Source organism: Leuresthes tenuis, unplaced genomic scaffold (assembly GCF_036924035.1).
Source record: "Leuresthes tenuis unplaced genomic scaffold, fLeuTen1.0.hap1 SCAF_4, whole genome shotgun sequence".
In the NCBI taxonomy this organism is placed as follows: Eukaryota; Metazoa; Chordata; class Actinopteri; order Atheriniformes; family Atherinopsidae; genus Leuresthes; species Leuresthes tenuis.
Window position 1 is genome coordinate 20,870,801 of NW_027325358.1, and position 25,902 is coordinate 20,896,702.

The 25,902-nt window shown below is 37.2% G+C and overlaps 10 long non-coding RNA genes across 17 annotated transcripts in view; 4 read left to right on the forward strand and 6 right to left on the reverse strand.

Annotated features, from left to right (window-relative positions):
- Positions 1–11,832, reverse strand: part of LOC140305999 (uncharacterized) — a 71,544-nt gene extending 59,712 nt beyond the window's left edge. Inside the window, exons 1-3 of the long non-coding RNA XR_011915393.1 lie at positions 11,753–11,832; positions 11,542–11,615; positions 11,381–11,437 (exon numbers count right to left, since the gene is read on the reverse strand). This is a non-coding gene — a long non-coding RNA (uncharacterized lncRNA). The remainder of the gene's footprint in view (positions 1–11,380; positions 11,438–11,541; positions 11,616–11,752) is intronic.
- On the forward strand, positions 3,823–4,530 carry LOC140305062 (uncharacterized). 3 transcript variants are annotated; one of them, XR_011915319.1, is made up of 4 exons: positions 3,823–3,881; positions 4,023–4,096; positions 4,217–4,273; positions 4,377–4,530. It is a non-coding gene; the product is annotated as an uncharacterized lncRNA (long non-coding RNA). The 3 variants fall into 3 exon arrangements; XR_011915321.1 differs by having other exon boundaries at positions 3,852–3,868; XR_011915320.1 differs by lacking the exon at positions 3,823–3,881 and adding an exon at positions 3,913–3,931.
- On the reverse strand, positions 6,015–6,541 carry LOC140305063 (uncharacterized). Its single transcript, XR_011915322.1, has 3 exons — positions 6,447–6,541; positions 6,270–6,326; positions 6,015–6,166 (listed from the first exon to the last, which is right to left on the reverse strand). It is a non-coding gene; the product is annotated as an uncharacterized lncRNA (long non-coding RNA).
- On the reverse strand, positions 10,893–11,374 carry LOC140306002 (uncharacterized). The gene is made up of 2 exons (XR_011915396.1): positions 11,122–11,374; positions 10,893–11,015 (listed from the first exon to the last, which is right to left on the reverse strand). It is a non-coding gene; the product is annotated as an uncharacterized lncRNA (long non-coding RNA).
- A 2,313-nt stretch (positions 11,833–14,145) lies between the features above and the next one.
- On the forward strand, positions 14,146–14,905 carry LOC140305064 (uncharacterized). Of its 2 annotated transcripts, none has more exons than XR_011915324.1 (4): positions 14,146–14,237; positions 14,398–14,471; positions 14,592–14,648; positions 14,752–14,905. It is a non-coding gene; the product is annotated as an uncharacterized lncRNA (long non-coding RNA). The 2 variants fall into 2 exon arrangements; XR_011915323.1 differs by having other exon boundaries at positions 14,156–14,250.
- A 1,979-nt stretch (positions 14,906–16,884) lies between these two features.
- Positions 16,885–17,644, reverse strand: LOC140305997 (uncharacterized). Of its 2 annotated transcripts, none has more exons than XR_011915392.1 (4): positions 17,553–17,644; positions 17,319–17,392; positions 17,142–17,198; positions 16,885–17,038 (listed from the first exon to the last, which is right to left on the reverse strand). It is a non-coding gene; the product is annotated as an uncharacterized lncRNA (long non-coding RNA). The 2 variants fall into 2 exon arrangements; XR_011915391.1 differs by having other exon boundaries at positions 17,540–17,636.
- Positions 17,645–18,600: 956 nt separating this feature from the next.
- On the forward strand, positions 18,601–19,359 carry LOC140305066 (uncharacterized). Of its 2 annotated transcripts, none has more exons than XR_011915326.1 (4): positions 18,601–18,692; positions 18,851–18,924; positions 19,046–19,102; positions 19,206–19,359. It is a non-coding gene; the product is annotated as an uncharacterized lncRNA (long non-coding RNA). The 2 variants fall into 2 exon arrangements; XR_011915325.1 differs by having other exon boundaries at positions 18,611–18,705.
- Positions 19,360–21,940: 2,581 nt separating this feature from the next.
- On the reverse strand, positions 21,941–22,475 carry LOC140305067 (uncharacterized). Its single transcript, XR_011915327.1, has 3 exons — positions 22,365–22,475; positions 22,204–22,260; positions 21,941–22,100 (listed from the first exon to the last, which is right to left on the reverse strand). It is a non-coding gene; the product is annotated as an uncharacterized lncRNA (long non-coding RNA).
- A 335-nt stretch (positions 22,476–22,810) lies between these two features.
- Positions 22,811–23,574, forward strand: LOC140305068 (uncharacterized). Of its 2 annotated transcripts, none has more exons than XR_011915329.1 (4): positions 22,811–22,902; positions 23,063–23,136; positions 23,257–23,313; positions 23,417–23,574. It is a non-coding gene; the product is annotated as an uncharacterized lncRNA (long non-coding RNA). The 2 variants fall into 2 exon arrangements; XR_011915328.1 differs by having other exon boundaries at positions 22,820–22,915.
- Positions 23,575–24,767: 1,193 nt separating this feature from the next.
- On the reverse strand, positions 24,768–25,525 carry LOC140305069 (uncharacterized). Of its 2 annotated transcripts, none has more exons than XR_011915331.1 (4): positions 25,436–25,525; positions 25,201–25,274; positions 25,025–25,081; positions 24,768–24,921 (listed from the first exon to the last, which is right to left on the reverse strand). It is a non-coding gene; the product is annotated as an uncharacterized lncRNA (long non-coding RNA). The 2 variants fall into 2 exon arrangements; XR_011915330.1 differs by having other exon boundaries at positions 25,423–25,515.
- Between the last annotated feature and the right edge of the window lie 377 nt (positions 25,526–25,902).

Below are 25,902 nucleotides of genomic sequence, written 5' to 3' on the forward strand. Positions count from 1 at the left end.
AGCAGCTGGTTGTCTGGTTTTTGTTTCTATTTTTGTTCTGTTTCCTCTTCTTTCCTCTTCTTCTTTCCTTGTCCCCCGGTCCGGTTCAGTTCTATTACATGTTATATATTGTAAACAAAAATAAATAAATGGGCATCAAGGGGAGCTTTACATTTATAAAACTTCCCTTGGCAAAGCAAATCTGTTTGGCATCAAAGGTATTCAGACTACAATTCTGCTGCCATAATGCTGAACAGGACAAGGGGAAAAAAAAAAAAAAAAAAAAAAAAAAAATGAAACTCAAATTGGTTGAATCTGTTTGAAGTTTGCATGGTCTCCTCTCGTGTGTGCAACTTCTCCAGGACTTCCTCCCACAATCCAAAAACATGCATCTTAGGTTAATCAGTGATTTGAAATTGACCATAGGGGTAAATGTCAGCATACATGGCTGTTGCACTCATATCTCTTTGTGGTTGCCCGGTGATGGACCCGTCCAGGGTGTACCCTGAGCCTTGCTCGATGGTAGCTGGTAGACTCCAGTCGTCATTCAGAAAATGAATGATTGATTTTTACCACACAATGTTAGCTGCATGTAGCTCTTCCATTCAGCCCCCCACCACTTGTTCTCTCCTAATGCACATACATCTGGTTGATTACCATTACATACAAGGAAAATGCTTTTTGAGACACTTCTGCAAACCTAGACTTTTTCTGGATAATTTTTTTATTGTTATTATTTTTATTATTCTTTCACCCAAAAAGCAGCTAACAAAAATTTGTATATTTTATTAACAAACCTTAATTAACCTCTCTGCCTCTACTGGCTTCAAGCATACTGAGAGAATCCTTATCACTGCATTACTTGATCATAAGAATGGCTGCTCTCCAAAATTAGTGGCAAACAATTTGACCAAGAATATGTTATAGCTAACTATTTTACCACGACCTGTTCAGTGCAGAATGAACCATAGGCAGCACAACAGCTGACAGAGACATGGACGCGAGTGAGAGAAGAGAATCAGTGTTCTGTCCCTTCAAATGAAGTAAAATAAGGCCCGTGAAAACACGAGTACATGCAAAAACTGCAAGGTAAAATACTGACCACTACAGTGAATCAAAATAGTGAGAATTTATCAGACTAAGATTTTCCCTGTTATCTAAAACTTAGTTGAATATTAGGGGGCAGCCCTGGTATTTCAGTGGAAGTTGTCCAGCATGTTTTGTGTCTTTTGCAGAGGGGACAGGACTTGAAGGTTTTTCTGCAATGTCTGTTTTCATGCAAGCCATGATGTTTTCCTGACTCTAATCATGTTGTTAATGCGTAAACTTAACCAAACGGTGACTGCAAACAGAAGTGAAGCTCAGATAAAAAATAAACTTGAGTTTCGAAGTCAATTAAGTGAAAAAAAATTGTGTCTGAGGAGAGATGAATTTAGATCTCATGGTTATCATTCAGATTTTTAGATTCTTCGTTTATTCAGAGATTAAAAGTTGTGAGAGCAACACTCTGTGATGTATGAGAATATCATCTATCAATGTGATGGTGACGTGGCAGGAAGGATGTATCTTAGGTCTGACAATGATCATTTTCTAACCTCGAATAGTTTTGTTTTCCCACACCAACAAAATAGTTTAAACACAATCAGGAATGAAAGTGTTGTCGTAACATTCTGACATATTTCCATGAAATGTCATAAAAGTGATTATTTTCGAATGTGTTTATTTTTACATGGTGTTGTGTGAAGTACTCATGAGTAGTCAGTGTCTTTATCTGCAGTACACAGCAGTTAGGGGGCTCATAGTCTGGAGAATCAGGGAGAAATTAATCTAATATCTTCTGAGAATAGAGGGCACAAAAGAGTGAATCTAAAAAAACTGAAACCTTAACATTTTGTGGTTGTTGAGTCAAAGTCATTTTTGCGTCAGACAGTTTGTCTCTAAGTTTTCAACCGAAGAACATCCACATTGGCCAATATGTCCTGCCAGTGATCGGCTGTAACTGATAGATTTCCCAGTCTAATTACAAAATATCAACCACGAGACTGTAAAAATGTAAAAATAAGTGAAAAGCCTTGGAAGGACTTACCATCTCAGTATCAGAAAGGTGAGGGTTACAAAACCATCTCTAAAGAGATCAGACTAAACTAATCCACAGTCAGACAGATTGTGTACAAATGGAGTAAATCTAAGGCCAACCATTAAAGATCACTCCCAGGACAAACTGTGTAACTCCAGGGTAAACTGTGAGCAATGCAAGGCCTCAAGATTTAATGCAACCTCACTTCTCACTCTAACGGGTGTCTGTGTATGAAGAATACATGAAGTACAAGTCTTTCTACATCAGTACCATTCAAAGGGGAAGGATTCAGTATGATGTACTGCAGCTTTAATGTCTCATTACTAAATAATTGATTAAAATTGTTTAAAAAAAATTCAGCTGACTCAATTCATCAATAAGAAAGGTTTCTTACCACTGATATTTGTTCAAAATACATCTAACAAACAGACTAAGACACTCTTTTACTTAGAAGCACCTTAATAGTCCAGGCAAAGTAACATTTTACGACAGACAAATTTTTTGACAGTTCTATTTTTGGCTCCAAAATGAGTTACTTTGCCTGGACTATAAAGCATCATGAGAGAAGTTTGTGAACCTCTTGTGATTCTGACTTGTCTTGAAGTACCAAGAAGACTGAGAAGCGCATTTACTCAGGAGCACTTAGAGGCTCAGGGTAATGTGTGCTGAAAAGAAGATATTCATGTCTGTCGCCTGAACTGTAAATATAGGGCAGGAACCAAATATTTTAAAAGTCAACATTTTTTGGAATCACAAATTTGCTTTTAAAGATTTGTGAATATGTCTTGTCTGAGCTGACATACCTGACGTTCCTGTCGGAAGTGAGCATCAAGAACTGTAACTAACAAAGTTGTGTGAACCACTGTTACAGCTGAATTGCAGGCCTTTAAGTTTAAATACATTCTTTCAGCACTCTTTCAGTAAAATCTACAGTACTGTAAGAACTGATCTGTAAAAATCCAGGCTGAAATCTCCGTCCCACTTATTGTCAGCAATGACAAATCCACCAAGGCAGAGTTCTAAATACGAAATCCTCTTATGACATTTAGCAGATTTTGATGCTAACAGCTTGAACTCTGTGACCACTGTAACCAATTAAAACTTGGATAATGAAAATACTCTCTGATCATTACACCAGCATAGCAACAGATTTCCAACAGAAAGTGGAGGCAGAACTGCTCTGGGTTTTACCTGTAACTTACCTCAACCACTAAACCAAATGTTTACAAAATTCCAATAGTCAAGCCCTGTTCTGAACCTGTATAACATGGTTGCATGTACGGTTTTCTAACTATACTTAAATTTACATTTTCACTTCAGTTATTTTCATGTCAAACATCTCCTCAAATCCGCTTCAACAGTGAACAGAAACCTAGTTAATGGTTAAAAGTAAACTGCACATTAATACATTTATTTTAGCGGAAACACATGTAACACAGAGTTTTCTCAAGCTGTGGATGGTAAAATTGCTGCTTTGAATGAAGATAAATTTCGGCTTGAGTAGTTTACAGACTGTACTCTAGCAGCCTTTACCACTGAAAGCAGCAACATGAAATGCATTAAAATACTATAAGTACAACTTTTGACCACAGAAGCCAGTAATCCTCCCCACTCCCACTCTTAGAGAACACAATTTATCAATGTAATTCCATGTTAATGTAATCTCTAATCATTAGACACACATTGAAACATGAGGTAGGTAGATTTCTTAATGAATTAGGTTTCCCAACAGCTCTGCTCCTCGACTGTATTTAAGAACAGTTCAACATTCAGAGCAACACTACAACAACCTCCCTGTCCACCTGTGAGACCGTCTGCTGAATCTGTGAGTGCTTTACAGTAATCGTATAAATATTCAGTTTCTGTATTGTCTGTGTGAGGATGGAGTTGTACATTTTTTTTTATCATTTGCTTGGTCCATTTTGTTCATTTGAGACTGTTTTAATTATGAACGCTGTTCCAACAGGTGTGATCACTGAAACCATGCTGAAGCTTGCACTTGTTCTTGGATGCCTCCTGAGCCTCACTCTGGCTCAGCCTGTAAGTGTGATATTCTCATACTCAGCATTATTATCAGCAATTATGTGTATAGCTTCTATTTTCCTTCAATAAAGCATAAAGCAGACAACAGGAAATGTTCACCTGATGTATTTTCTACAGATGGAGCATCAGCGTGTTGCTCGCTCGAGCTCTGAGTCTGGTTCAAACTCAAATGAGGTGAGTCTCCCCTCTGTCCCCTACTATTAAACCACACATTGTGAAATGAACAAAACATTCTTCTTCTGTGTGTTTAATTGTACTGTTTCTGATGTCCTCGAAGGCAACCACCACTCAGGCTACGACTACAGTACAAGGTGCTACTACGACTGTATCATCTCTGAACCAGCTGATTCTCGCCCTGCTCCAGCAACTTCTGGCTGCTCAAAACTGAAAACTGAAATGTTTCTGGAAATCAATAAATGAGTGAACTGACATCAACACTTTCTGATCTGCTTTTTACATTTCATTGAGAGTCCGTGACTGTTTAAGTTTCTCTCTTTTAAAACTTATTACTTACTACCTTATGTCAAAATTAGGTACTCCTGTTAGGTTACCAGTTTTAGTCCTGGTTTTTAAAGGAATTCTATTTTTAACAGAGTTCCTTTTCTTTTCTGTTCAGATAAGAAACACAGGATAAACGTGTTCAAATAACAATCTTTGAACAACCAAAACAAATTGCACCATTTCCGCTGTAATTCCGCAAGCTCAGCTACATTTGTCCTGAGGAAACATGACTATTTTTCGTAAAGTCATAAACTAATAAATAAATTTGGACGGAAAATTCATGTATTTTGTGTTGTCTGGAAGTATCAAACTGCATTATGGGGCATGTAAATGCGAATAGGAGTACACAACATAATCACGATCCAATGGGCATTCAAGAATTTCACAAAAACCATGTAAAAAGCTAAAAAAAGTGCTGTCTTCTTTAAAGAGTTGTCATGGTTATTTTGTGATAATAAAATTATTTGTACATTTGAAATGATAGACATGTTGTGTCTGTAATAGAATTATTTTTCTTAGTATGAAAAATTTTGACTGACTCTCCATTAGTAAATCATTTTGAAATGATAACACTACAGCAAATAATCAAGAGTGATGTGTTTTTGACCAAACTGTTTCTTAAAAAAGGGACCTTAAGAAAAAGGAGGTTCAAAAGGGCTCACAGTCTCTAATGGATAATATATATTAGTTTTAAAGAAAAGAGTCCCAGAGTCTGCACAATTTCTATGTATTAAGTTGATTTCTAACATGCTGCAATTGCAGATTAAACAATAGTGACCACTGATAATTTCTGGCTTAAGACAGTGAGTGAACGAGAACGAGCACTGGTTCAAACCCCATTATTTAAGTTTGAAAAGAGACAAACTCAAACAATCATGGACCTCGGAGGAGAATAAATTTAAGAAATCTTCATAGATGTCAATGGTCAGTTCAGAGCAGAGGGGATAGCAGGGTTGAGAACTGAATTAATAGTTTGAAAGAGAGTTTTAGACTGTGACAGTTTTTGTATATAATGGAGGCAAAATAGTTGGCTCTTGCAGCTTTTACAGCTTGCTGATAGTTGGTCGAGAGCTTTTAAATATCTGAGACCTGAAGATCGAAATCGTGCTCTCTCTGATATTTAAAAATCCTCATAGTCTCTAATAGATATGTCATATTGATTTTAGGAAACATAAAAAGATGAAGTCCACACGTTTCATTTATGAACTTTATGTGTCAGTTACCACAGACATTAATGAGAACTGATCTAGATGTTTGACCAAATGGAGAGTGAGGATGTGCTCTATTTAAAACTCCATTGATGATTGAAAGAGAGCGAGCACTGGTTCAAACCCCATGAAGTTTGAAAAGAGAAAAACTTCAAGAGTCATGGACTCGCAATGAAATGTAAAAAGCAGATCAGAAAGTGTTGATATCAGTTCACTCGTTTATTGATTTCCAGAAACATTTCAGTTTTTAGTTTTGAGCAGCAAGAAGTTGCTGGAGCAGGGCGAGAATCAGCTGGTTCAGAGATGATACAGTCGTAGTAGCACCTTGTACTGTAGTCGTAGCCTGAGTGGTGGTTGCCTTGGAGGACATCAGAAACAGTGCATTTAAACACACAGAAGAAGAATGTTTTGTTAATTTCACAATGTGTGGTTTAATAGTAGGGGACAGAGAGGAGACTCACCTCATTTGAGTTTGAACCAGACTCAGAGCTCGAGCGAGCAACACGCTGATGCTCCATCTGTTGAAAATACATCAAGTGAACATTTTCTGTTGTCTGCTTTATGCTTTATTGAAGGAAAATAGAAGCTATACACATAATTGCTGATAATAATGCTGAGTATGAGAATATCACACTTACAGGCTGAGCCAGAGTGAGGCTCAGGAGGCATCCAAGAACAAGTGCAAGCTTCAGCATGGTTTCAGTGATCACACCTGTTGGAACAGTGTTCATAATTAAAACACTCAACATTTCTCGAATGAACAAATTAGACCAAGCAAATGATAAAAAAAATGGTACAACTCCATCCTCACACAGACAATACAGAAATTGAATATTTATACGATTACTGTAAAGCACTCACAAATTCAGCAGACGGTCTCACAGGTGGACAGGGAGGTTGTTGTAGTATTACTCTGAATGTTGAACTGTTCTTAAATACAGTCGAGGAGCAGAGCTGTTGGGAAACCTAATTCATTAAGAAATCTACCTACCTCATGTTTCAATGTGTGTCTAATGATTAGAGATTACATTAACCTGGAATTACATTGATAAATTGTGTTCTCTAAGAGTGGGAGTGGGGAGGATTACTGGCTTCTGTGGTCAAAAGTTGTACTTATAGTATTTTAATGCATTTCATGTTGCTGCTTTCAGTGGTAAAGGCTGCTAGAGTACAGTCTGTAAACTACTCATGCAGAAAATTATCTTCATTTAAAGCAGCAATTTTACCATCCACAGCTTGAGAAAACTCTGTGTTACATGTGTCTCCGCTAAAATAAATGTATTAATGTGCAGTTTACTTTTAACCATTAACTAGGTTTCTGTTCACTGTTGAAGCGGATTTGAGGAGATGTTTGACATGAAAATAACTGAAGTGAAAATGTAAATTTAAGTATAGTTAGAAAACCGTACATGCAACCATGTTATACAGGTTCAGAACAGGGCTTGACTATTGGAATTTTGTAAACATTTGGTTTAGTGGTTGAGGTAAGTTACAGGTAACACCCAGAGCAGTTCTGCCTCCACTTTCTGTTGGAAATCTGTTGCTATGCTGGTGTAATGATCAGAGAGTATTTTCATTATCCAAGTTTTAATTGGTTACAGTGGTCACAGAGTTCAAGCTGTTAGCATCGAAATCTGCTAAATGTCATAAGAGGATTTCGTATTTAGAACTCTGCCTTGGTGGATTTGTCATTGCTGACAATAAGTGGGACGGACATTTCAGCCTGGATGTTTACAGATCAGTTCTTACAGTACTGTAGATTTTACTGAAAGAGTGCTGAAAGAATGTATTTAAACTTAAAGGCCTGCAATTCAGCTGTAACAGTGGTTCACACAACTTTGTTAGTTACGGTTTCATAGGACAACCTGTCCAGGATGCTTTATGGTAGTTGTGATAGGCTCCAGCCTGTCTGGCAAGAAATCAGGTTTCCTGATATTTATATGTACCTCATTTCTCCTTTCGGAAAATTCATTAAGCAAATCCCAAAAGCATACAAGAGCATGGAAACTTGATCTAAAATTAAAGAATTTAGTCAAGCATCTCTTATTCTTTCGTCAGTGTAATCCAAGTACTGTAACACCTTTAATGACATCATGTAAAATGTTTTACTGAGGTTCTCACTCAAGATAAATTTAATCTTGATGCTCACGTCCGACGGGAACGTCAGGTATGTCAGCTAAGACAAGACATATTCACAAATCTTTAAAAGCAAATTTGTGATTCCAAACAATGTTGACTTTTAAAGTATCACAGTTCAGGTGACAGACATGAATATCAGCACAGCACAGCACTGGTTCAGCACACATTACCCTGAGCCTCTAAGTGCTCCTGAGTAAATGCGCTGCTCAGTCTTCTTGGTACTTCAAGACAAGTCAGAATCACAAGAGGTTCACAAACTTCTCTCATTATGCTTTATAGTCCAGGCAAAGTAACTGATTTTGGAGCCAAAAATAGAACTGTCAAAAAATTAGTCTGTCGTAAAATGTTACTTTGTCTGGACTATTAAGGTGCTTCTAAGTAAAAGAGTGTCTTAGTCTGTTTGTTAGATGTATTTTGAACAAATATCAGTGGTAAGAAACCTTTCTTATTGATGAATTGAGTCAGCTGAAATATTGATTTAACAATTTTAAATCAATTATTTATTAATGACACATTAAAGCTGTAGTACATCATACTGAATCCTTCCCCTTTGAATGGTACTGATGTAGAAAGACTTGTACTTCATGTATTCTTCATACACAGACACCCGTTAGAGTGAGAAGTGAGGTTGCATTAAATCTTGAGGCCTTACATTGCTCACAGATTACCCTGGAGTTACGCAGTTTGTCCTGGGAGTGCTCTTTAATGGTTGGCCTTAGATTTACTCTATTTGTACACAATCTGTCTGACTGTGGATTAGTTTAGTCTGATCTCTTTAGAGATGGTTTTGTAACCCTCACCTTTCTGATACTGAGATGGTAAGTCCTTCCAAGGCTTTCACTTATTTTTACATTTTTACAGTCTTGTGGTTGATATTTTGTAATTAGACTGGGAAATCTATCAGTTACAGCCAATCGCTGGCAGGACATATTGGCCAATGTGGATGTTCTTTGGTTGAAAACTTAGTGACAAACTGTCTGACGCAAAAATGACTGTGTTTGCGTTCACTCAACAACCGCAAACTGTTAAGGTTTCAATTGTTTTCGATTCACTCTTTTGTGCCCTCTATTCTCAGAAGATATTAGATTAATTTCTCCCTGATTCTCCAGATTATGAGCCCCCTAACTGCTGTGTACTGCAGATAAAGACACTCACTACTCACGAGTACTTCACACAACACCATGTAAAAATAAACACATTATAAAATAATCACTTTTATGACATTTCATGGAAATATGTCAGAATGTTACGACAACACTTTTATTCCTGATTGTGTTTAAACTATTTTGTTGGTGTGGGAAAACAAAACTATTCGAGGTTAGAAAATGATCATTGTCAGAACTAAGATACATCCTTCCTGCCACGTCACCATCACATTGATAGATGATATTCTCATACATCACAGAGTGTTGCCCTCACAACCTTTAATCTCTGAATAAACGAAGAATCTAAAAATCTGAATGATAACCATGAGATCTAAGTTCATCTCTCCTCAGACACTATTTTTTTTTCCACTTAATTGACTTCGAAACTCAAGTTTATTTTTTATCTGAGCTTCACTTCTGTTTGCAGTCTCCGTTTGGTTAGGTTTACACATTAACAACATGATTAGAGTCAGGAAAACATCATAGCTTGCATGAAAACAGACATTGCAGAAAAACCTTCAAGTCCTGTCCCCTCTGCAAAAGACACAAAACATGCTGGACAACTTCCACTGAAATACCAGGGCTGCCCCCTAATATTCAACTAAGTTTTAGATAACAGGGAAAATCTTAGTCAGATAAATTCTCACTATTTTGATTCACTGTAGTGGTCAGTATTTTACCTTGCAGTTTTTGCATGTACTCGTGTTTTCACGGGCCTTATTTTACTTCATTTGAAGGGACAGAACACTTTGATTCTCTTCTCTCACTCGTGTCCATGTCTCTGTCAGCTGTTGTGCTGCCTATGGTTCATTCTGCACTGAACAGGTCGTGGTAAAATAGTTAGCTATAACATATTCTTGGTCAAATTTGTTGCCACTAATTTTGGAGAGCAGCCATCTTATGATCAAGTAATGCAGTGATAAGGATTCTCTCAGTATGCTTGAAGCCAATAGGGGCAGAGAGGTTAATTAAGGTTTGTTAATAAAATGTATACATTTTTGTTAGCTGCTTTTTGGGTGAAAGAATAATAATAATAATAATTAAAAGATGGTCCAGAAAGAGTCTAAGGTTGCAGAAGTGTTTCAACAAGTATTTTCTTGTATATAATGGTAATCAACCAGATGTAGAGGTCCATCACCAGGCAACCACAAAGAGATATGAGTGGAACAGCCATGTATGCTGACACTTACCCCTACAGTCAATTTCAAATCACTGATTAACCTAAGATGCATGTTTTTTGACTGTGGGAGGAAGTCCTGGAGAAGTTGCACATGCAAGAGGAGACCATGCAAACTTCATACAGATTCAATCAATTTGAGATACAAACTGTGAACCTTTTTTCTAACTGTATGTTAACCATCACACCCCCATACCGCCCCAAACTCTGAATCTATTTATCATAAAAGTGCTGCAAATAATCAACTGTTAAGTGTGGAGCAGCCCTGAGACATATGTTACCTTAAAAAGTTCCAGTTCATATTACACATGCAAAAGGAAAAAAAAAGCATGATTTTAAATTAATTCAATGACTTTGGCTTAAATTTTAGGCCAACTCAGTGTCCTTAAGGTCACTGCTCCTTCGTTCAGATTTCTAAGAAAACTGAATGATTTTTTATTTCATTTATCCAAAAGACTCATTGTTTATAACATAATTTTAGTGATGTACTTCATTTTAAATGTATAAAGTGGTTATTTGGGGATCTTGAGGTAAAACATTTCCACTATTTTAGTATTCTAAACCACCAAGCATTGCTGATAAACATGACAGTTATATGACAAAAATTAAACACAGTTCAGATATTTCCCATTAATAGAGTTTATTTGTCATTTGCTTCTGACTTTAATGAGAGTTCATCCACATGTTTAAAGAGAAATAATATGATGAGAGTGGAAGCGCTCCGATTACAACAGCGTTGTTGAAATCTGAAACGAGAAAAGCTTTATTGTTATGGATAATTAATAAAACATGATAATCTGATCAGAAACAACGCTAATGTTAAAAATATATCCAAAAGCTGTTTTCTCTCACCAACTGACTCATGGTGACATTTCTTTATCAAGCAACAGTGGTGGCAACTGTAGTAGTTGCAGCTGTTGTAGTTGCAGCAGTAGTTGTGGTGGTTAGTTGAAGGAGGGCAAGAAGGAGCTGGAGCAGCTGTTGTGCATTTAGAGACGACGTGACCTACAAGAAAATCAGGAATAATCTTGTCAAACATACAGCAGAGGACTTTACTGGACATTTCACAGTAACATTCATGTGCGGTTTTACTGCACAGGACAGAGGAAACACTCACCTCATTAGAGCCAGACTCAGAGCTCGAGCGAGCAAAACGCTGGTGCTCCATCTGCAGAAGGTTTGATATTAGCAGTATTACTGTACTTTATTACTTTTATAACAATAGTATGTGATTGTTGATAAGAATTTTGAGTATGACCATATCAAACTTACAGGTTGAGCCAAAATGAGGCTCAGGAGGCATCCAAGAATAATTGCAACCTTCAGCATGGTTTCAGTGATCACACCTGTTGGAACAGTGTTAATAATAAAACACTTTCTCATATGAACTAATTGGAGAAAGTGGGTAAAAAAAAGACACTTTTCAACCTTCCACAGAAAACACTGAAAGTACATTTTGATACAATAGCAGTAAAGTACTCACAGTTTCAGCAGACTGTCTCAGAGATGGACGAGGAGCTTGTTGTAGTGTCGCTCTGAATGTTGAACTTGTCTTATATACAGTTAGAAGAGCAGAGCTGTTGGGAAACTTAATTCATGAAGAAATGTTCATCCTCCATGTTACACAATGTGTGTCTAATGATTAGAGATTGAAATCTCTGGATTACAGTGATTTCTTGTTCTTATCTAATCACTTCTTCATGAAATACTAGTGTCCAACAGATTTTTCTGAAATTCAAAATAAGTAATTTCACTTTTAGGGAAAAACACTGAGCAATTTTCATACTGCGGTTGTGCAGGTCCACACTTCATCCTCTCAGTAAACCTGCGAACAGATGTCACACACGGAAATACCTCGTCCTATGATTAGAAACCAGTTGCATTAGTGGTTCGGGTAAGTCACTGGCAACACCCAGTGAAGCTTGCATTTCATCCTGTCTTCTCTTGTTTTAGGAAATAAGTTGCAACTGTGGCTGAAGACAAAACAATAGAGTCCATCCATTACAGCTGACACTATTAAGCAAGGAAGACACAATCAAGCATGAAATTATGAACATGCAACACAGAATCATGTAAATTCCAGAAAATGTCACAAATTTGTGTCCTGTGACCTGGATTTCTCCTTTTGTTAAATTAACCTGCACAAGAAATGAACTGCATACAGATAAAGAGTGTCATGGTATTTCATCAAACCGTCAACAAAGGAGTCATTTCCAACTTTTACAAGTAACAAACTCTGTCTGGAGGCTGCAGGAGTGGAGAAGGTACGTTGCACATATCTGTTGACAAGGAGGCTCAGAATTTGTTTCTTGTCCAGAATTTTTAAGTTGGAAAAATTCGGTGTTGTTTGTGTCAGTCGTTAATGTTTGATTAAGTTTAAGCATAAAATGTTAATGATATCATGCAAATTACTCGGTGATGTTTCGGCGTTAAAAACGAATTGGATAGGTTTTTATGAATCATCATGGCTTAAGAAAAAACAAAAAAACAGACACTTTCATAGCATCTACTGCATACATTTTACAGAAGGAAACCAAAGTTTGACCAAACCTAATGTTTTCTAACAAGCTAATAAACTTGGGCGATCATGACTTTCGAATTGATTTGCTTCTGGCCAAGCAAAAAAATCAAGTGCAAAGTTGTTTGAACACACAGATTTTCAAGAGAAAGTCATCACTCCAACTAAGCAACATTGGAGAAGTTTGTGAACCTTAAAACTATGTGCATCTGACTCGATTCAAAGTACATTGACACTTTTTAAGTACATTTCTGAGCCTAAGACTGCCCTATAGTGCCTGGGGGGCTGAGGTACTGGTGTTCATTACTTTGGGTTTCAGACGTGCACCACACAGTTTTGCTTTACTGTGGCCTGACATTTTTGTTGGCTTTGGATGTCATCTTAGTGGCCTTTTTAACAGGACAGCAAGTTGATGTGACTGTACATTTGCATGGCTCACATGGAGATTTGATTTTATGAAAGTGGTGGGAGACAAAGAGCAAGAAAATTTGCCAAATTGTCTAGCGTTACTGTTAGCATTGTGGTTTAATTGTATCAACAGTCAGCTTGCAGTCATTGACTTTTTAGTGAGTTTTATGTCACATCAAAGGATTCTTGATAATATTGTACATTGTTGAAGAAAGCTGTCCAAAGGTTGAAGTTGAACTTCCAAAGAATGGCTCGAAATATGAAATCAGTTCATGCCTTCATGCTATTGATTTTGATCCTTTTTCAGAGCAATATTACATGATGACAAACATGACAGTATCACACAGAGAAAGTAAATAAAACTCTATAAAAGTGTTCTTTGATCACTGCCTGATCAGCATGTATTTGTCTTGCACCACAATCACAACTTATTTTCCAAAACAAGAGAAGACGGGCAGAAATGCAAGCTTCACTGGGTGTTGCCTGTACCTTACCCAAACCACTAATGCACTTGATTTCTACTCGTGGGATGAGGCATTTCCAGGCTGACATCTGTTTACAATTTTTTTAATAGGATGAAGTATGAACCTGTACAACCAAAGTACGAGTGTTTTTCCAAAAAGAAGAAGAAATATTTACATTTGAATTGCAGAAAAACCGAAAGAAAACATCAGATTTAAAAAATAAAAATGAACTAACTGAATTAACTATTGCATGAACTTTTTGAAATGTCGGTATTTCAAATATGAACAATTAAAGTAAGATGAAAGACAATAAATACTTATTTTAAGATTTTAGAAAAATCCATTAGTACGGTGTACATGGGACCTTAGTATTTCAAAAAGCAGCTATTAAATTGAAGTACAACTAATCAATATAATCCAGTTTTAGTATCTAATCATTAGACACACTTTGAAATGAGGAGGTGGAAGATTTCTTAATGATCAAAGTTTCCCAACAGCTCTGCTCCTCTAACTGTATATAAGACCAGTTCAACATTCAGAGCAGCACAACAACCTCCTTCTTGTCCATCTGTGAAACAGTCTGCTGGAACTGTGAGTACTTCAATATAACTATATGAATATTTACTTTGAATATTTTCTGTTTGAGGATGGTGGAATTATGTTTTTTCTTTCTTTCATCTTACTTGATTCCATTTTGTTAATTCGAGACTGTTTTAATTATGAACGCTGTTCCAACAGGTGTGATCACTGAAACCATGCTGAAGCTTGCACTTGTTCTTGGATGCCTCCTGAGCCTCACTCTGGCTCAGCCTGTAAGTGTGATATTCTCATACTCAGCATTATTATCAGAAATGATGTGTATAGCTTCTATTTTCCTTCAATAAAGCATAAAGCAGACAACAGAAAATGTTCACCTGATGTATTTTCTACAGATGGAGCATCAGCGTGTTGCTCGCTCGAGCTCTGAGTCTGGTTCAAACTCAAATGAGGTGAGTCTCCTCTCTGTCCCCTACTATTAAACTACACATTGTGAAATGAACAAAACATTCTTCTTCTGTGTGTTTAATTGCACTGTTTCTGATGTCCTCCAAGGCAACCACCACTCAGGCTACGACTACAGTACAAGGTGCTACTACGACTGTATCATCTCTGAACCAGCTGATTCTCGCCCTGCTCCAGCAACTTCTTGCTGCTCAAAACTGAAAACTGAAATGTTTCTGGAAATCAATAAATGAGTGAACTGACATCAACACTTTCTGATCTGCTTTTTACATTTCATTGAGAGTCCATGACTGTTGAAGTTTTTCTCTTTTCAAACTTAAATCATGGGGTTTGAACCAGTGCTCGCTCTCTTTCAATCATCAATAGAGTTTTAAATAGAGCACCTCCTCACTCTCCATTTGGTCAAACATCTAGATCAGTTATCCCTGTCTGTGGTAACTGACACATAAAGTTCATAAATGAAAATATGTGGACTTCATCTTTTTATTTTTCAAAGAAAAAGGGCAGAGGACGTCAGAACTATATTCCGGTGCCAATCCATGTAAACCTCTGAAAATATACAAAAGAATTTTAAAATCAATTCTTCATTTAAGTAGAAGGCAGGGAAGTGAGGCAAAAACTGGGGTGATACTGTTTCTGGTTCCAGTTAGAAGTCTTGCTGCTGAATTCTGAACAAGCTGCGAATGAGCTTAAATATGCTGACTGATACCCACGTACAAGCAGTCCCAATAATCCATCCCTGACATGATTAACGCTGTTACAACTGTCTTCAAGTCATTAACAGAAAGGATGGATTTAAGTTTAGCAATCTTCCTCGATTGATAAAAAAAACAAAAAACTTTTAAATCACTGAACTTATCCATTTGTCAAGTTTGCGATCGCAATCAAATATGGCTCCCAAATTCCTGGCCTGAGTCTTAAGATTAAATGACAGTAGCTCTAAGAGGCTTGTTAAACCTACTGAGGAGTTTGAGGACCCAAAAATAACCACCTGACACTTTCTATCATATGACTGAAGACTGTTATTGGCCATCCAGCATTCTACCTTCTGAAGACAGTTTTGCATGGAAGCTACCACTGCGGAGTCCTAAGGACTTAAGGGCAAAGGGTACATTTATGCATCATCTTCACAGCAATGGAATTATATATTAAATGTAGCCTAAGGGAAGCATATACTGTGTCAATGAGATTGGTCCCAAAATAGATCCCTGAGGAATTCCACTCCTGACTGGGGCTGCTGAGGAGCACAAATACCGTATCTCAACAGAGAAAGTCCTCCCTGTTGGATAAGATGTAAACGACTGCAGGACAGTATCTTGAATGCCAACCTGGTCTTTAAAACCATTTTGACAAATATGATGGTCAACTGAATTGGAGATGTTGAGCGGGGCAGATTCTGTGCTATAACCAGCTCTGAAGCCCGACTAAGATGTTCTCAAGATGTTATTGCTGTCTACAAAAGAAAGAAGTTGTGCATAAACATTTTTCTTTAAAATTTTGGACTTTGGAAATGAAAACTTGAACTGGTCAATACTTTTTCATATCAGATTTATCTAAGTTGGGCTTGGGAGCAACATCTAGACAGCTTTTGTTTGTGTCAATGACCTGAGCCAAAGAAACTAACTTAAAATCCTTAAAAATAGCAGAACAGGAGAAACCTAGAGGGAGATTGAAAGAGGGTCGCTTGATATTAGAAAATAGATATTTGCTCAACCTTGGAGGAGAATAAGTTTAAGAAATCTTCATAATGTCAATGGTCAGTTCAGAACAGAGGGGATAGCAGGGTTGAGAACTGAATTAATAGTTTGAAAGAGAGTTTTAGACTGTGACAGTTTTTGTATATAATGGAGGCAAAATAATTGGCTCTTGCAGCTTTTACGGCTTGCTGATAGTTGGTCAAGAGCTTTTAAATATCTGAGACCTGAAGATCGAAATTGTGCTCTCTCTGATATTTAAAAATCCTCATAGTCTCTAATAGATATGTCATATTGATTTTAGTCCACACGTTTCATTTATGAACTTTATGTGTCAGTTACCACAGACAGGGATAACTGATCTAGATGTTTGACCAAATGGAGAGTGAGGATGTGCTCTATTCAAATCTCTATTGATGATTGAAAGAGAGCGAGCACTGTTTCAAATCTCATGATTTAAGTTTGAAAAGAGAAAAACTTCAGTCACAAACTGTCAATGAAATGTAAAAAGCAGATCAGAAAGTGTTGATGTCAGTTCACTCGTTTATTGATTTCCAGAAACATTTCAGGTTTCAGTTTTGAGCAGCAAGAAGTTGCTGGAGCAGGGCGAGAATCAGCTGGTTCAGAGATGATACAGTCGTAGTAGCACCTTGTACTGTAGTCGTAGCCTGAGTGGTGGTTGCCTTGGAGGACATCAGAAACAGTGCATTTAAACACACAGAAGAAGAATGTTTTGTTAATTTCACAATGTGTGGTTTAATAGTAGGGGACAGAGAGGAGACTCACCTCATTTGAGTTTGAACCAGACTCAGAGCTCGAGCGAGCAACACGCTGATGCTCCATCTGTAGAAAATACATCAAGTGAACATTTTCTGTTGTCTGCTTTATGCTTTATTGAAGGAAAATAGAAGCTATACATATAACTGCTGATAATAATGCTGAGTATGAGAATATCACACTTACAGGCTGAGCCAGAGTGAGGCTCAGGAGGCATCCAAGAACAAGTGCAAGCTTCAGCATGGTTTCAGTGATCACACCTGTTGGAACAGCGTTCATAATTAAAACAGTCTCGAATTAACAAAATGGAATCAAGTAAGATGAAAGAAAGAAAAGACATAATTCCACCATCCTTGAACAGAAAATATTAAAAGTAAATATTCATATAGTTATATTGAAGTACTCACAGTTCCAGCAGACTGTTTCACAGATGGACAAGAAGGAGGTTGTTGTGCTGCTCTGAATGTTGAACTGGTCTTATATACAGTTAGAGGAGCAGAGCTGTTGGGAAACTTTGATCATTAAGAAATCTTCCACCTCCTCATTTCAAGGTGTGTCTAATGATTAGTGAAACACTTTAAGGTTATACTTGATACCAAAAGCTTCAAAATGATTACCAGAGTGGTCAGACTCATGTGACTGAACTGCATTGAGCAAAACTTGGTGCAAGTCCATCACATTACACCACATGGTGGTTTTCTCTCAGTGGACAGTCTGATTCAGCAGTGCTATGTTTATGGACATTACCAAGTTTTGTTTTAAACTGCAACGTCCTGAAGGAATGAGTTCCTACAAGTGACACTGAACACACAGAAGCTGTTATGCTTTTAGCCACAATTTAAATTTTCCATAATATGGCTGTTAAAAGTAATGAAGCGTCGTGACTGCATATGATTTACCAACGTAAATTGTTTTGTGTTTATAAAGATAGTTTTCTTTGTATTCTACAGAGGTTAAAGTTGAGTTACATTAATTTTCAAAACTAAACCCAGCACCATAGGGATGCTATTGTATTGGGTTGCAAGTTGTAAAGAATAACTCGCTCCTACTTGCTGAGCTATTATGGTATATTTATCCAAGCATACAGCACAGTCTTTCATCACGTGATATGATATTAATTTGAGCATTCTTGGAAAAAAAAAGTCCTCTTTATGATTTTGGACACATGAACTTTACACAGTTTTACACAGTTTTAAGAGTTACCTGCATGGCCATCCTGCTGCTTCAAACTAAATTTGGTGATGTCTGCATATGTGCTGCTGCTGAATCATCCACTGAGAGAAAACCACCATGTGGTGTAATGTGATGGACTTGCACCAGGTTTTGCTCAATGCAGTTCAGTCACATGAGTCTGACCACTCCGGTAATCTTTATGAAGCTTTGGGTATCAAGTATCATCTTAAAGTTTTTTACTAATCATTAGACACACCTTGAAATGAGGAGGTGGAAGATTTCTTAATGATCAAAGTTTCCCAACAGCTCTGCTCCTCTAACTGTATATAAGACCAGTTCAACATTCAGAGCAGCACAACAACCTCCTTCTTGTCCATCTGTGAAACAGTCTGCTGGAACTGTGAGTACTTCAATATAACTATATGAATATTTACTTTGAATATTTTCTATTCGAGGATGGTGGAATTATGTTTTTTTTCTTTCGTTTTACTTGATTCCATTTTGTTCATTTGAGACTGTTTTAATTATGAACGCTGTTCCAACAGGTGTGATCACTGAAACCATGCTGAAGCTTGCACTTGTTCTTGGATGCCTCCTGAGCCTCACTCTGGCTCAGCCTGTAAGTGTGATATTCTCATACTCAGCATTATCATCAGCAATTATGTGTATAGCTTCTATTTTCCTTCAATAAAGCATAAAAGCAGACAACAGAAAATGTTCACCTGATGTATTTTCTACAGATGGAGCATCAGCGTGTTGCTCGCTCGAGCTCTGAGTCTGGTTCAAACTCAAATGAGGTGAGTCTCCTCTCTGTCCCCTACTATTAAACCACACATTGTGAAATGAACAAAACATTCTTCTTCTGTGTGTTTAATTGCACTGTTTCTGATGTCCTCGAAGGCAACCACCACTCAGGCTACGACTACAGTACAAGGTGCTACTACGACTGTATCATCTCTGAACCAGCTGATTCTCGCCCTGCTCCAGCAACTTCTTGCTGCTCAAAACTGAAAACTGAAATGTTTCTGGAAATCAATAAATGAGTGAACTGACATCAACACTTTCTGATCTGCTTTTTACATTTAATTGAGAATCCATGACTGTTGAAGTTTTTCTCTTTTCAAACTTAAATCATGAGGTTTGAACCAGTTCTCGCTCTCTTTCAATCATCAATAGAGTTTTAAATAGAGCACATCCTCACTCTCCATTTGGTCAAACATCTAGATCAGTTATCCCTGTCTGTGGTAACTGACACATAAAGTTCATAAATGAAACGTGTGGACTAAAATCAATATCACATATCTATTAGAGACTATGAGGATTTTTAAATATCAGAGAGAGCACGATTTCGATCTTCAGGTCTCAGATATTTAAAAGCGCTCGACCAACTATCAGCAAGCCGTAAAAGTTGAAAGAGCCATCTATTTTGCCTCCATTATACACAAAAACTGTCACCGTCTAAAACTCTCTTTCAAACTATTAATTCAGTTCTCAACCCTGCTATCCCCTCTGTTCTGAACTGACCATTGACATCTATGAAGATTTCTTAAACTTATTCTCCTCCAAGGTTGAGCAAATATCTAATTTCTAATATCAAGTGACCCTCTTTCAATCCCCCTCAGGTTTCTCCTGCTCTGCTATTTTTAAGGATTTTAAGCTAGTTTCTTTGGCTCAGATCATTGACACAAACAAAAGCTGTCTAGATGTTGCTCCCTCACACATTTTTTTAAAGAAGTTTTATAGTCTGATAGATCATCATTTGCTCTAATCACGAATAGCAGTCCTGTTAATGGAACAGTTTCATCCTGTTTTAAGCGTGCAACAACTCAACCTTTCATTAAAAAGCCCAACTTAGATAAAACTGATATGAAAAAGTATTGACCAGTTCAAGTTTTCATTTCCAAAGTCCAACATTTTAAAGAAAAATGTTTATGCACAACTTCTTTCTTTTGTAGACAGTAATAACATCTTGAGAACATCTTAGTCGGGCTTCAGAGCTGGTCATAGCACAGAATCTGCCCCGCTCAACATCTCCAATGGCTTTCTGTTGTCTTTAGATGGTGGCAAATGTGCCATTTTAATTATTTTAGATTCCAGTGCAGCTTTTGATTCAGTTGACCATCATATTCGTCAAAATGGTTTTAAAGACCAGGTTGGCATTCAAGATACTGTCCTGCAGTCGTTTACATCTTATCCAACAGGGAGGACTTTCTCTGTTGAGATACGGTATTTGTGCTCCTCAGCAGACCCAGTCAGGAGTGGAATTCCTTAGAGATCTATATTGGGACCAATCTCATTGACACTGTATATGCTTCCCTTAGGCTACATTTAATATCTCATTCCACTGCTGTGAAGATGATGCATAAATGTACCCTTTGCCCTTAAGTCCTGAGGATTCCGCAGTGGTAGCTTCCATGCAAAACTGTCTTCAGAAGGTAGAATGCTGGATGGCCAATAACTGTCTTCAGTTATATGATAGAAAGCCTCAGGTGGTTATTTTTGGGTCCTCAAACTCCTCAGTAGGTTTAACAAGCCTCTTAAAGCTACTGTCATTTAATCTTCAGACTCAGGCCAGGAATTTGGGAGCCATATTTGATTGCGATCGCAAACTTGACAAATGGATAAGTTCAGTGATTTAAAAGTTTTTTTGTTTTTTTTTATTCAATCGAGGAAGATTGCTAAACTTAAATCCATCCTTTCTGTTAATGACTTGAAGACAGTTGTAACAGCGTTAATCATGTCAGGGATGGATTATTGGGACTGCTTGTACCTGGGTATCAGTCAGCATCTTTTAGCTCATTCGCAGCTTGTTCAGAATTCAGCAGCAAGACTTCTAACTGGAACCAGAAACAATATCACCCCAGTTCTTGCCTCACTTCGCTGCCTTCTACTTAAATGAAGAATTGATTTTAAAATTCTTTTGTATATTTTCAGAGGTTTACATGGATTGGCACCGGAATATAGTTCTTATGTTCTCTGCCCTTTTTCTAACTCCAGATCTATTAAATTCTCTGAATAAAAACTGCTTTTAGTTGTTCTCCAGTCAAGGTTCTCCAGCCTTCCACTGTGAATTAAATGTCTCCTCTCAACTAATAAATTTAAAACACAGCTTCAGATATATTTGTTCTCCTTGGTCTTTAACTGCATTTAACAATCTTAATATTTTTTTAATACTCTTAAGCATTTTTATTGGACAAAAGAGTGCAAAAGATGATAATATAAATAACTGCAATAAAAGGATAGAATTATATTAAATGCCTCAGAAAAGAAGATGAAAACTATCTTGCATTTTTTTATATTTACCATGACCCAGTCTCTTATATATATGTGTACACATATTTCAATTTTATATTTAATTAATTTAATATTAAAATTCTATCTTGATTTTAGGAAAAACAAAAAGATGAAGTCCACATATTTCCATGTGTGAACTTTATTTGTCAGTTCCTACAGACATTAGTGAGAACTGATTTGGACGTTTTACCAAATGGAGAGTGAGGATATGCTCTATTTAAATCTCTATTGATGATTGAAAGAGAGCGAGCACTGGTTCAAACCTCATGATTTAAGTTTGAAAAAAGAAAAACTCAAACAGTCACAGGCTCTCAATGAAATGTAAAAAGCAGATCAGAAAGTGTTGATGTCAGTTCACTCGTTTATTGATTTCCAGAAACATTTCAGTTTTTAGTTTTGAGCAGCAAGAAGTTGCTGGAGCAGGGCGAGAATCAGTTGGTTCAGAGATGATACAGTCGTAGTAGCACCTTGTACTGTAGTCGTAGCCTGAGTGGTGGTTGCCTTGGAGGACATCAGAAACAGTGCAATTAAACACACAGAACAAGAATGTTTTGTTCATTTCACAATGTGTGGTTTAATAGTAGGGGACAGAGAGGAGACTCACCTCATTTGAGTTTGAACCAGACTCAGAGCTCGAGCGAGCAACACGCTGATGCTCCATCTGTTGAAGGTTGGATATTACCCTCATTATACTTTATTACAGTAATGACAAAGGTATTTACGCACATGATTGCTGATGATATTACTGCGTATCATCACACTTACAGGCTGAGCCAGAGTGAGGCTCAGGAGGCATCCAAGAACAAGTGCAAGCTTCAGCATGGTTTCAGTGATCACACCTGTTGGAACAGTGTTCATAATTAAAACAGTCTCAAATGAACAAAATGGAATCAAGTAAGATGAAAGAAAGAAAAAAAAACATAATTCCACCATCCTCGAACAGAAAATATTCAAAGTAAATATTCATATAGTTATATTGAAGTACTCAAACATAGCACTGCTGAATCAGACCGTCCACTGAGAGAAAACCACCATGTGGTGTAATGTGATGGACTTACACCAAGTTTTGCTCAATTTAGTTCAGTCACATGAGTCTGTCCGCTCCGATAATCTTTATGAAGCTTTGATTATCAAGTATCATCTTAAAGTTTTTTACTAATCATTAGACACACCTTGAAATGAGGAGGTGGAAGATTTCTTAATGATCAAAGTTTCCCAACAGCTCTGCTCCTCTAACTGTATATAAGACCAGTTCAACATTCAGAGCAGCACAACAACCTCCTTCTTGTCCATCTGTGAAACAGTCTGCTGGAACTGTGAGTACTTCAATATAACTATATGAATATTTACTTTGAATATTTTCTGTTCGAGGATGGTGGAATTATGTTTTTTTTTTCTTTCGTTTTACTTGATTCCATTTTGTTCATTTGAGACTGTTTTAATTATGAACGCTGTTCCAACAGGTGTGATCACTGAAACCATGCTGAAGCTTGCACTTGTTCTTGGATGCCTCCTGAGCCTCACTCTGGCTCAGCCTGTAAGTATGATATTCTCATACTCAGCATTATTATCAGCTATTATGTGTATAGCTTCTATTTTCCTTCAATAAAGCATAAAGCAGACAACAGAAAACGTTCACCTGATGTATTTTCTACAGATGGAGCATCAGCGTGTTGCTCGCTCGAGCTCTGAGTCTGGTTCAAACTCAAATGAGGTGAGTCTCCTCTCTGTCCCCTACTATTAAACCACACATTGTGAAATGAACAAAACATCCTTCTTCTGTGTGTTTAAATGCACTGTTTCTGATGTCCTCCAAGGCAACCACCACTCAGGCTACGACTACAGTACAAGGTGCTACTACGACTGTATCGTCTCTGAACCAGCTGATTCTCGCCCTGCTCCAGCAACTTCTTGCTGCTCAAAATTGAAAACTGAAATGTTTCTGGAAATCAATAAACGAGTGAACTGACATCAACACTTTCTGATCTGCTTTTTACATTTCATTGAGAGTCCATGACTGTTGAAGTTTTTCTCTTTTCAAACTTCCTGGGGTTTGAACCAGTGCTCGCTCTCTTTCAATCATCAATAGAGTTTTAAATAGAGCACCTCCTCACTCTCCATTTGGTCAAACATCTAGATCAGTTATCCCTGTCTGTGGTAACTGACACATAAAGTTCATAAATGAAAATATGTGGACTTCATCTTTTTATTTTTCCTAAAATAAATATGACATATCTATTAGAGACTATGAGGATTTTTAAATATCAGAGAGAGCACGATTTCGATCTTCAGGTCTCAGATATTTAAAAGCTCTCGACCAACTATCAGCAAGCCGTAAAAGCTGCAAGAGCCAACTATTTTGCCTCCATTATATCTATTTCCTTCCTCCACCACACCTGATTCAAATGATCAGCTCGTCATCGAGTTCTGCAGTGGCCTGATGAGGAGCCATTCCTTTGAATCAGGTGTGTTGGAGGGAAACATTGAAAACATGCAGGGCGGTGGGTCATGAGGACGGGAATTGAGAAACACTGGTTCATAAGGAAGAGTGTGCCTTTGCAGTGGCAGCTCCAAAGCTGTAGGACAGCCTTCCACTGTTAATTAAATGTCTCCTCTCTACTGATAGATTTAAAACACAGCTTGATATATATTTGTTCTCCTTGGCCTTTAACTGCATTTAAAAGTCTTAATATTTCTTTAATACTTTTAAGCATTTTTGTTGGAGAAAAGAGTGCAAAAGATGATAAGATAAATAACTGCAAAAAAAGGATAGAATTATATTAAATGCCTCAGAAAAGAAGATGAAAACTATCTTGCATTTTTTATATTTACAATGACCCACAGTCTCTTACATATGTACACATATTTCCTTTTTATATTAAATACATTTTATATTAAAATTCTATATTAATATTAGCAAAAATAAAAAGATGAAGTCCTCATATTTCCATGTTTGAACTTAATTTGTCAGTTCCTACAGACATTAGTGAGAACTGATTTGGACGTTTTACCAAATGGAGAGTGAGGATATGCTCTATTTAAATCTCTATTGATGATTGAAAGAGAGTGAGCACTGGTTCAAACCTCATGATTTAAGTTTGAAAAGAGAAAAACTCAAACAGTCACAGGCTCTCAATGAAATGTAAAAAGCAGATCAGAAAGTGTTGATGTCAGTTCACTCATTTATTGATTTCCAGAAACATTTCAGTTTTCAGTTTTGAGCAGCCAGAAGTTGCTGGAGCAGGGCGAGAATCAGCTGGTTCAGAGATGATGCAGTCGTAGTAGCACCTTGTACTGTAGTCGTAGCCTGAGTGGTGGTTGCCTTGGAGGACATCAGAAACAGTGCATTTAAACACACAGAAGAAGAATGTTTTGTTCTTTTCACAATGTGTAGTTTAATAGTAGGGGACAGAGAGGAGACTCACCTCATTTGAGTTTGAACCAGACTCAGAGCTCGAGCGAGCAACACGCTGATGCTCCATCTGTAGAAAATACATCAGGTGAACATTTTCTGTTTTTGTTTCATGCTTTATTGAAGGAAAATAGAAGCTATACATATAATTGCTGATAATAATGCTGAGTATGAGAATATCACACTTACAGGCTGAGCCAGAGTGAGGCTCAGGAGGCATCCAAGAACAAGTGCAAGCTTCAGCATGGTTTCAGTGATCACACCTGTTGGAACAGCGTTCATAATTAAAACAGTCTCAAATTAACAAAATGGAATCAAGTAAAACGAAAAAAAAAAAAAAACATAATTCCACCATCCTTGAACAGAAAATATTCAAAGTAAATATTCATATAGTTATATTGAAGTACTCACAGTTCCAGCAGACTGTTTCACAGATGGACAAGAAGGAGGTTGTTGTGCTGCTCTGAATGTTGAACTGGTCTTATATACAGTTAGAGGAGCAGAGCTGTTGGGAAACTTTGATCATTAAGAAATCTTCCACCTCCTCATTTCAAGGCGTGTGTAATCATCACTGACAAACTTTAAGGTTATACTTGATACCCAAAGCTTCAGAATGATTACCAGAGTGGTCAAACTCATGTGACTGAACTGCATTGAGCAAAACTTTGTGCAAGAACATCACATTACACCACTCAGTTTTTCAAATGTTTCTGGAAATCAATAAACGAGTGAACTGACATCAACACTTTCTGATCTGCTTTTTACATTTCATGGAGAGTCTGTGACTGTTTGAGTTTTTCTCTTTTCAAACTTAAATCATGGGCTTTGAACCAATGCCATGCTCCAGCATTTTCTTCAGAATACAAAATAAATTCTGAAATGTAACCAGAA